The sequence below is a fragment of the Oncorhynchus nerka genome, linkage group LG4 (assembly GCF_034236695.1).
Source record: "Oncorhynchus nerka isolate Pitt River linkage group LG4, Oner_Uvic_2.0, whole genome shotgun sequence".
Lineage (NCBI taxonomy): Eukaryota > Metazoa > Chordata > Actinopteri > Salmoniformes > Salmonidae > Oncorhynchus > Oncorhynchus nerka.
The window spans coordinates 11,397,199-11,407,773 of record NC_088399.1 but is presented as its reverse complement, the minus strand read 5'-3'; the positions used below and the strand labels follow the sequence as shown (position 1 = coordinate 11,407,773).

The following is a 10,575-nucleotide window of genomic DNA, read 5'->3' as shown; positions in this document are numbered from 1 at the left end:
AGAGCGGGTGGACGTGTGGTTTATGTAAAATATGAGAGACCTGTTACTGAAAGAAGCAGAACTTGAAATCCATAACTTGAAATCCACTATATTGATAGTGATCCATTTTGAAATCATTTTGAAAATTCTGCTGTCATAATTGTGGAGTAGACTTTGGGTTCAAATCATGATTAAACATGTATATACTTGTTCGATCACACACAGAAGAAGCAACAGTTACCAGTGTCTTTGGTTTAATGATAGACTAGGCCTACTAATCAATTTTGGGAGAACAAAAAACAACAACAGACATCTGTGGGGAAAAAAATTGACAAGTTGATTATGAAAATAAATTGCAGTAAAACGTTACAAGGGTTATATTGTGAGGCACAGCTGTGATTTTATCATTTTGCAGATGTGCGTCCTATCGCACTCCTCTACAATTCCATTCCCAACTCGATGTAGTTACTTCACATCGATCTATTTACAACGATTGCTTTGGTCTACTGCATACTGCTGGTGTGGTGGTGGAAATACGTGACAGACTGAACGTTGTTTAGCGGGGGACTAGAATGTGATGTTTACAGGTAAAATGTCATTTCAAATATTGTTTACAATGTCATGGCAGATTAATATTTAACTATGGAATGTGGGTCAGATGTGGAAAAAAACACGTCTTTGATAGATACAAAAGTAGATACAAAAGTTGAGTTTCGACATGTTCTCACTCACGTCGTCAAAGATTGTCAGAAAAAGTTTACACGTTATAATTAGCTAGTTAGCTAGATACCTGGCTAATGTTAGCTAGCTAAAGTTACTTGTCTTGAAGATACAGCTAGCTGTAGTCAACCATCATTAAGGTAACATTTTAAAATGTAAAGTAAATATTCTAGGCATCTGTCTATCTAGCTAGCGAACTACATACAATCCTTGTGTTTTTGCATGTTGTTAAGTAATTTGGCTAGCACACACTAGTAAAGTAGCTAGCAGCCGGTTATTAGCTAACGTTAGCTAGATTGACTAAGTTCAATAAGCAATGGCTTCTCTATCTATATATTTAGCTTGTATATTGGCTTTTCCTTGGGTTAGTGTTTCAGTCTAGCAGGGTGACATCTGTTGCTGGTGGTTGGGCATTGATGAGGTCCGTCAGTGAGTGAGTGAGTGAGTGAGTTATCTTCTTGCTTGCACATTTTGAATAATAAAATACCAGAATGTCTCTAGAAGGTCTGCGTTGAAGACACTCACACAAGGATGCGAGAGTATATTATTGTACTATAAAGTGCTTAGTTAACAACATGTACGTACCCATGCTTTATTTGTCTGACTCTGAACACCTTTTTTTTACGCTGCTGCTACTCTGTTATTATCTATGCATAGTCACTTTAATAACTACCTACATGTACACTGCCGTTCGAAAGTTTGGGGACACTTAGAAATGTCCTTGTTTAAAAAAATAATAAAAAAGCTATTTTTTTTGTCCTTTAAAATAACACCAAATTGATCAGAAATACAGTGTGGGCATTGTTAATGTTGTGAAAGACTATTGTAGTTGGAGACGACTGATTTTTTAAATGGAATATCTACAGAGGCCCGTTATCAGCAACCATCACTCCTGTGTTCCAATGGCACATTGTGTTTGCTAATCCAAGTTTAGCATTTTAAAAGGCTACTTGGTCATGAGAAAACAATTTTGCAATTATGTTAGCACAGCTGAAAACTGTCCTGATTAAAGAAGCAATACAACTGGCCTTCTTTAGACTAGTTGAGTATATGGAGCATCAGCATTTGTGGGTTTGATTACAGGCTCAAAATGGCCAGAAACAAAGAACATTCTTCTGAAACTCGTCAGTCTATTCATGTTCTGAGAAATGAAGGCTATTCCATGCAAGAAATTGCCAAGAAACTGAAGATCTCGTACAACACTGTGTACTACTCTCTTCACAGAACAACGCAAACTGGCTCTGACCAGAATAGAAAGATGAGTGGGAGGCCCCGGTGCACAACTGAGCAAGAGGACAAGTGCATTAGTGTCTAGTTTGAGAAACAGATGGCCTTAACTGGCATCTTTATTAAATAGTACCCACAAAACACCAGTCTCAACGTCAACAGTGAAGAGGATGCTGGCCTTCTATTTTTTTTTTTTTTTTTAACTAGGCAAGTCAGTTAAAAACAAATTCATATTTACAAGGACAGCCTAGGAATAGTGGATTAACTGCTTTGTTCATGGTCAGAACGACAGATTTTTACCTTGTCAGCTCGGGGATTCAATCTAGCAACCTTTCGGTTACTAGTCCCAACACTCTAACCACTAGGCTACCTGCCGCCCTCTAGGCAGAGTTGCAAAGCAAAAGCCGTATCTCAGACTGGCCAATAAATATAAAAGATTAAGATGGGCAAAATAACACACACACTGGACAGAGGAAGATTGGAAAAAAGTGTTATGGACAGACCTAAGTTTGAGGTGTTCAGATCACAAAGAGGAACATTTTGTGAGACGCAGAAACAAATGGAAAGATGCTGGAGGAGTTATTGACGCCATCTATCAAGAATGGTGGAGGCATTGTGATGGTCTGGGGATACTTTGGTGGTGGTAAAGTTAGATATTTGTACAGGGTATAAAGGGATGTTGAAGAAGGAAGGCTATCACTCCATTTTGCAACGCCATGCCATACCCTTTGGACGGCGCTTAATTGGAGCCAATTTCCTCCTACAACAGGACAATGACCCAAAGCACAGCTCCAAACTATGCAAGAACTATTTAGGGAAGAAGCAGTCAGCTGGTATTCTGTCTATAATGGAGTGACCAGCACAGTAACCGGATCTCAACCCTATTGAGCTGTTGTGGGAGCAGCTTGACCGTATGGTACGTAAGAAGTGCCTATCAAGCCAATCCAATTTGTGGGTGGTGATTCAGGAAGCATGGTGTGAAACCTCTTCAGATTACCTCAACAAATTGAAATAAAATGCTAAAGGTCTACAAGGCTATAATTTCTGCAAATGGAGGATTCTTTGGCAAAAGCAAAGTTTGAAGGACACAATTATTGTTTCAATTAAAAATCATGAATTATAACCTTGTCAACATCTTGACTATTTCCTATTCATTTTTTCCAACTCATTTCATGTATGTTTTCATGGGAAACAAGGACATTTCTAAGTGACCCCAAACTTTTGAACGCTAGTGTACATATTACCTCAATTCTTTCGACAAACAGATGCTTCAGCTTTATAGCCCTTGTAACTTGCCTTGGTTACCTCTTCTGTGTTTTTACTGAGCTTTTGGAACTTAAAGGGGCATTTTGTAGTTGCTACGTCCATTTTTGGATTTATAAATTAATGATATGTACCCGTTTGATTCATGAAGAATATAATTTCCAAGTGCCTCTGTGAGTTCAGTTCAACTGTCATACCCCATCAGAACCCAAAATATAAGCTTGTTTTACTCCAGTGTTTGTAAACAAAGAAAATGTTATCAAACAGCCTCAAAACATGGTTAAAACTATAATGTTGAGACCACGTATGGCCAAGCCTTGCCGTGATTACATTTCTCCAGCCCCATCCCTCAGCTTTTTACCCAAACAGGGTTGGGGAGGCTGCTTTATTGTTTCTACTGCTTGTTGTCGCTTTAATTAAGACAAAAAGAGCAGGGGCATGAACATTAGTCTATGGACTGAACATTTAGTCTATTGACTGAACATTAATATAGTGTTTTAGTAATTGCTTTGTTGTCTAATTGCATAAAAAATGGAGTTGTAGTTTTCATTACTACACGAGGATAAAGAACTGTCTTTATTAATCTTGTGCAAAAACCGCGCAACACCATTACTATGCAATTAAAATGCAATTAGGTTTCTACTTCTAAAATGTGTCAAAAAACAACTTGCTACCAATATACAAAGTTACTACACAGGTATAAGAACTTATGTAAGTCGCTCTGGATAAGAGCGTCTGCTAAATGACTTAAATGTAAATGTAATGATTTATCCAATTTTCTGTAGAGGTTGATATGTCCTGTTTTTAATGTGTGTGGCTTGGATAATTGTTTATATTATTGACAAATAACAAAACAAAGTTTCTCCTTAGAATAATATTTTTCTTGCTAATCAAATGAAGGATGGAATTGGTGTCTCTGAATGGTTGCTATACAGCTCAGCAGATTTGAAATCTAAATATCTATATCTGTGGTAGAATAATATACAGTGTCGCTAGACCATCTGCCTGATTGATTGTTTTGGACATTTGAGTAAAATAGACTACTTGTTATGTTGTTTTTAATGGGAACCATGGCTTCTACTGGCTTACCTAGTTAAATAAAAAATGTAAAATGTGAAATGTGAAATTGTATGTTGGCCTTTTCACCAACATTGAACAGTTGAACAAAAATGTTTATTAACATAATCTTCATTATGTGCATATATCCATTATATTCATCAGGACGGTTTAGTCAATATAGTATTTTCTGCAAAAGCTTTACAATTCCTCAACTCACACCAGTGCAACTATAAGGAAATGAATTGAATAGCCAATCCAACAGAGATTTGCCACAATGGACGCCTCCATTTCAAATTAGACTGAGCTTTCGTGAGGATTCATTATAATGTTAATCGCCCCGCTGTCCTCTATCTCTCTCTTTCTCTCTCTGTCGTGAATCTGCTATCATATTAGGATTTGACCATTTTAATTAAATGAGAAAGTTGACACTGACATTATGAAGGACCCATTTGAGCGTGATGTGAAAAACAATTCTAGGCTATAAACCGTTAATAATTTCCACCTTTTCCAAAACCATCTAGCCTGTATTATTGCCTAATGCCTACAGTACATATCTTGTTATAGGGTATATCTAGGAAGTCAAGGCATGGCTCTGGTTGCTCAAGCTCCATGGTTGCTCTGACAATTAAAAGGGCTTGACTGTGTGAGCGCATGAAAACGGTTACCATAGTTTCCTCTGTAGCCAGTCTTTGAGCGATGATGTCAGTGAGCATGCTGAGGTAATTCTGAGCATCCCCCTCCCAGTCTCTCTCCTCCTTTGACTCTCACCCCCTCCGTCTCAATCTCTCTTGCTCTGACTCGCTCTCCCACTGGTGAATCACACTAGGCAATTGAAAATCAGAACTCTCTGTGTTTCTCTCTCTCTCTCAGGCCTTTGTGACCATCCTACAGCGACTCCTCAAGCCAAAGTGACAACCAGGTAAGCAGCTTAGCCCTATAACTGGAGCAAGGATACATCCCTGAGGGCTAGCGGCGCGCTAGGAGAACTCCAAATGCTTCTCGACACAGTAAGACTTCTTTGATAGCTTTTTGTCATAATGCCAAACTCTTTGTTGCTGTTTCGAGCTACTGGAATGTGACATTGAACCAGGGTGGATAGGCCTACTTCTAGTCCAACCAGACAGGCAAACTTAGTAGAAAAAATGCATGTTGTGTTTCATATTGTTAGGTTAGCCCAAATGTGACTGACATAGGCTAGGGACCGGGGAGTTTCAAGTCACTCAGGCAGCAGGTGTATTGATTGTGCACGTTTGTTATTTACGCTGGTTTGTGGAGCACTAGTAAGTCCATTCAACGTAGTGGCCCGGGCAGACTCAATGGAGTGGCTGATTGATGTTTGCAGTTTCCAGGGGTCTATGAGTGAGATGGAGAAAGGCGGGAGAGAGCGAGAGAGAGTGGATCAATAGGAAATGATGTTGCGATTCCCTCCCTGAATGGCTCTGTGGGTTTTTCCATTGTCCTGATGTGACGGTGAATTGATGGGGAAAAGGTTTTTTAATTAGAAGAATGCTTTTGGAAATAGCCTATTCATTTGAAAGTGTGAGGAAAATGATGATCAGCTATAAATGTTTTCATTCCTTTTTCATAACAGTTTTGCCGGTGGAAATCCCCTTTTATACTAGGTTACTGGCGACAGAGCTTACAAAGAATAGGCGACTGTAGACCTAATACATGTATTTAACCCAGGTCCACCATTAAATAGGATTTGTTTAGGCTAGTTAATGTGAAGGAACAAAAAAACAGAGTTAATCTATACTTTTCCTGTTTCGCCATCGGTAAATGACTGTTTATAGCAAGTCATGCCTGGCTATGACTCATAGATGCTCTGCACTCCATTTCATATTGAGGAGATATTATGAGAGATTGCTTGGTTGTTGCCTTGTTTACTTAGGCCTACTGCAATAACAAAGACAGCCTGCTGTTGGCAAAATGTTGCCTAATCAAAATGATCCTGCTATTGTTTACTTGGTATCCAGGTTATTCCCAAGATGTGACGATGTGTCCAAAGACCGAACAGGTTTTTGTTGAAAAATGTACTTATGGCTGAAAGCACAAATTATTATTCATGAAATGATACCAATGAATGAGATTTCATTTAACAGTTTTTGTATTTAAGCTACTGACTAACACTTTACACGTCAGCCAATTCTGTCTCGCATCGAATTTACAGACTTGTTAGCCACATTTTTTAAAGGAAAGACCTAAATATTCTGCAATTCTATACTCCAATATCCTTTTGCATTCTCGTTTTTGTTCTGGTCTTTCTACTCAGCCATGTCCTCAGTCAGACTTTCACACCTTTCTCCAAAGCCATCTGTGGCCGCTGTGTATTTCAGTCTGCCGGCCCAGACTGCAAAGTAGGAAGAGCAGAGCCGTCGTTCATTCCAACACCTTGACGAATAATGTGTAGTGATTAGTGTTTTTTGAGGTTGGTTAGGTTTATATAGTCACGGTTTTATTATATATATATTTTTAACAATAAATACATTATGGAATTGACTGCTATAACAACACCAGGACTGTGACGATTATGGAATTGACTGCTAAAACAACACCAGGACTGTGACGATTATGGAATTTGGGGTTATGATTAATTGACATGCGCATAGCCACGTTTATTGTCTTAACTTTAGGAAATGAAGCTTCCGTCCCGTTCTGCTTGTAAAACTGAAATACTGTTATTATCTTCTTGAATATAAAGTTGAATCTCCCTTTCTTCTAAAATAAATCTATGAAAACAATTGACACTTTTTTTTGTTCACGTTTATTGTCCATTATTGTTGGTTACTCTATTATTCTACGATAATTGTGCCAACCTTAAACAACACACAATAAAACAATTAATTAAAACCCCATTGTGCTAGCTGTGTGCCTGTTAGGCTTATTGCTTATTCACATTACTTTACAAAAATATTTCAGTTGTTGTGTATATTAATTTTTATATATTAAATTACTTTCTTTTTTATTTCATTCATCATCTCTGATCAGGCAGTAGCAGCCAGCCATCTATCTCTCTGTGCTCTCCAACCAGTCATCCTAATGGGCTAGTAGCTGGCTATAGAGCACCCAACTATGCTGTCTGACAAAATCACTATTTTAGTAGTTCTTCAAAGTAAATAAGGCATACTTTCATGAATGCTGAATACTGACTATCAATCGGTTAGATCATGTATTGACGGGTAGAGGTGCCTGGCGAAGCAACAACGGCTCTCAATCCCTCTCGATTGTGCGTTCTGTCCCTCTCCAGCGGGCTTGATGCATTGTATCAGAGCTACTCTGGTGTTCCTGTAGAATATGGCCAGTGCCATGTTCATTTGACCCAGTTTTTCACCCTAGGCTGGTGCACAGGCTTAGACCGTAGTCAGGTTGTCAGGCTAGGACCGTAGTCAGGTCTTTATCAGGCTAGGACCATAATACCAATTATTTCTTTGGCCGCCTCTCCTTCCAGTTCTCTGCTGCCAATGACTGGAACGAACTACAAAAATCTCTGAAACTGGAAACACTTATCTCCCTCACTAGCTTTAAGCACCAACTGTCAGAGCAGCTCACAGATTACTGCACCTGTACATAGCCCACCTATAGTTTAGCCCAAACAACTACCTCTTTCCCAACTGTATTTAATTAATTTATTTATTTTGCTCCTTTGCACCCCATTATTTTTATTTCTACTTTGCACATTCTTCCATTGCAAAACTACCATTCCAGTGTTTTACTTGCTATATTGTATTTACTTTGCCACCATGGCCTTTTTTGCCTTTACCTCCCTTCTCACCTCATTTGCTCACATTGTATATAGACTTGTTTATACTGTATTATTGACTGTATGTTTGTTTTACTCCATGTGTAACTCTGTGTCGTTGTATCTGTCGAACTGCTTTGCTTTATCTTGGCCAGGTCGCAATTGTAAATGAGAACTTGTTCTCAACTTGCCTACCTGGTTAAATAAAGGTGAAATAAAATAAAATAAATAAATAATCTTTGAGGTTATCAGGCTAGGACCGTAGTCAGGTCGTTATCAGGCTAGGACCATAATCTTTGAAGTTGTCATCAGGCTAGGACCGTAGTCTTTCAGGTCATTATCAGGCTAGTACCATAGTCTTTCAGGCTAGGACCTTAGTCTTTCAGGCTGTTATCAGTCTAGGACCGTAGTCTTTCAGGCTGTTTTCAGGCTAGGTGTCTTTCAAGTTGTTATCAGGCTAGGACTGTAGTCTTTCAGGTTGTTATCAGGCTAGGACCGTGGTCTTTCAGATTGTTATCAGGCTCGGACCGTAGTCTTTCAGGTCATTATCAGGCTAGGACAGTAGTCTTTCAGGTCGTTATCAGACTAGGTGTCTTTCAAGTTGTTATCAGGCTAGGACCGTGGTCTTTCAGATTGTTATCAGGCTCGAAACGTATTCTTTCAGGTCATTATCAGGCTAGGACAGTAGTCTTTCAGGTCGTTATCAGACTAGGTGTCTTTCAAGTTGTTATCAGGCTAGGACCGTGGTCTTTCAGATTGTTATCAGGCTCGAAACGTAGTCTTTCAGGTCATTATCAGGCTAGGACAGTAGTCTTTCAGGTCGTTATCAGACTAGGACCGTAGTCTTTCAGGCTGTTATCAGGCTAGGACCGTAGTCTTTCAGGCTAGGACTGTGGTCTTTCAGGCTAGGACCGTAGTCTTTCAGGCTAGGACCGTAGTCTTTCAAGCTGTTATCAGGCTAGGACTGTAGTCTTTCAGGCTAGGACCATGGTCTTTCAGGCTGTTATCAGGCTAGGACCATGGTCTTTCAGGTTGTTATCAGGTTAGGACCGTAGTCTTTTAGGTTGTTATCAGGCTAGGACCCATGGTCTTTCATACTGTTATCAGGCTAGGACCGTAGTTTTCCAGGCTGTTATCAGGCTAGGACCGTAGGTCATCAGGTCGTTATCAGGCTTAGACCGTAGTCTCAGGTTGTTATCAGGCTAGGACTATAGTCTTTCAGGTTGTTATCATGTTATCAGGCTTAGACCGTAGGTTATCAGGCTAGGACTATGGTCTTTCAGGTTGTTATCAGGCTAGGACCGAAGTCAGGTCGTTATCAAGCTTAGACTGTATGTCTTCAGGTCGTTATCAGGCTTTCCAAGCAGCTCTTGAGCTATAAAGGCAGTATCATCATTTTCACCATTTCACAGTATTGTTCTAGCCTTATTGCGTGGAAATACAATAAAACATAGGAAATCTGGTTTTTGTCCGCACTGGGCCTTTTAAATCAGAAAATATTAAATACAGTGACATGATTCTTCGATTTACCATTCAAGCAGTGCCTTCAATACACCATTCATGCAAATACTGCACAGTTCACATAGGCTGTCAGTTGTGGTTACAGGGTTCTCCCCAGTATTTCTTAACAAGATGGTGATGAAGCCCAGAGAACTCAGAGATTTTAGCGTTTTTTTTATAACATGGTAAATGCAATTTTCTGCAATCTAAAGCAAAAAATGTAATAACAAAGTATAATAAAGTAAAACATTATTATTCCTTTATTTAATTTTTTTTTGTGGTTGTGTAGCCAGTTCACAATGTGGGCCAGCACCTCTTTACATTCTTTTGGGAGAACACTGGGTTAATACAAGATTGTTTATGGTTTGGTTTTGCTTTATCTTGGCCAGGTCGCAGTTGCAAATGAGAACTTGTTCTCAACTAGCCTACCTGGTTAAATAAAGGTGATTTTTTTTGGGGGGGTTATACCCACGTGTGTGATTGAAAGACTAACTGTTTCCGGTTGTCCTGGTAATACTATGAAAGTTTAGATGCCAATCACCATATAAGTTAAACGATGAAAAAGCCTGGAAGGAGGAGAGATGACTAGAAACAATTTGTTTTTTATGTGTGGATTAATTGTCGGAGTAGAGGACCTTGTGCATTTTAGGTAAAATAACAATGTTTATATCCCAGGACAAATTATCTAGCAACAGCAAGCTAGCTAAATAGGACAAATTAGCTAGCAAGTGCAAGGTAACTTGCTAAATTGCCATAAATGTTTAATGCTTTTCGACCTGTCCCCAAATGAATCCCATTGGTTCAGAGTTTGTTTTGATATTTTATCCAGCGTGTCGTGACCACGTTTGGTGTAGGGGGACAAAATAAATGTATGCACGATGGCGCACGTGCATAGCCGGTTTGGGTTCCGTGTTAGCCCCACCCATTTCTTTAAGGATTCACATGTGAGGCCATGTGCTAAACAGAGTGAGTAGTGTATCAAACGACCAAAGATTTCAAGACTAAAAGTGGTAAAAGTAGTAGCCTACAATAAGGACAAACTCCAGGTAAATATACACTATCTAGTCCTTGGCTTATATCCTTATCTG

At 39.2% G+C, this 10,575-nt stretch overlaps 1 protein-coding gene across 5 annotated transcripts in view; it reads left to right on the top strand.

Annotated features, from left to right (window-relative positions):
- Positions 1 to 466: 466 nt before the first annotated feature.
- pam (peptidylglycine alpha-amidating monooxygenase) overlaps positions 467 to 10,575 on the top strand; it is a 156,399-nt gene continuing 146,290 nt past the window's right edge. For 2 of the 5 annotated variants that reach the window (XM_029646556.2, XM_029646549.2), the window contains exons 1-2: positions 467 to 566; positions 5,119 to 5,255. The gene's annotated coding sequence lies outside the window, so the exon portion shown is untranslated. Of the gene's footprint in view, positions 567 to 697; positions 840 to 5,118; positions 5,256 to 10,575 lie in introns of those variants that run through there. The other 3 variants (XM_065017215.1, XM_065017216.1, XM_065017214.1) reach the window with 3 other exon arrangements.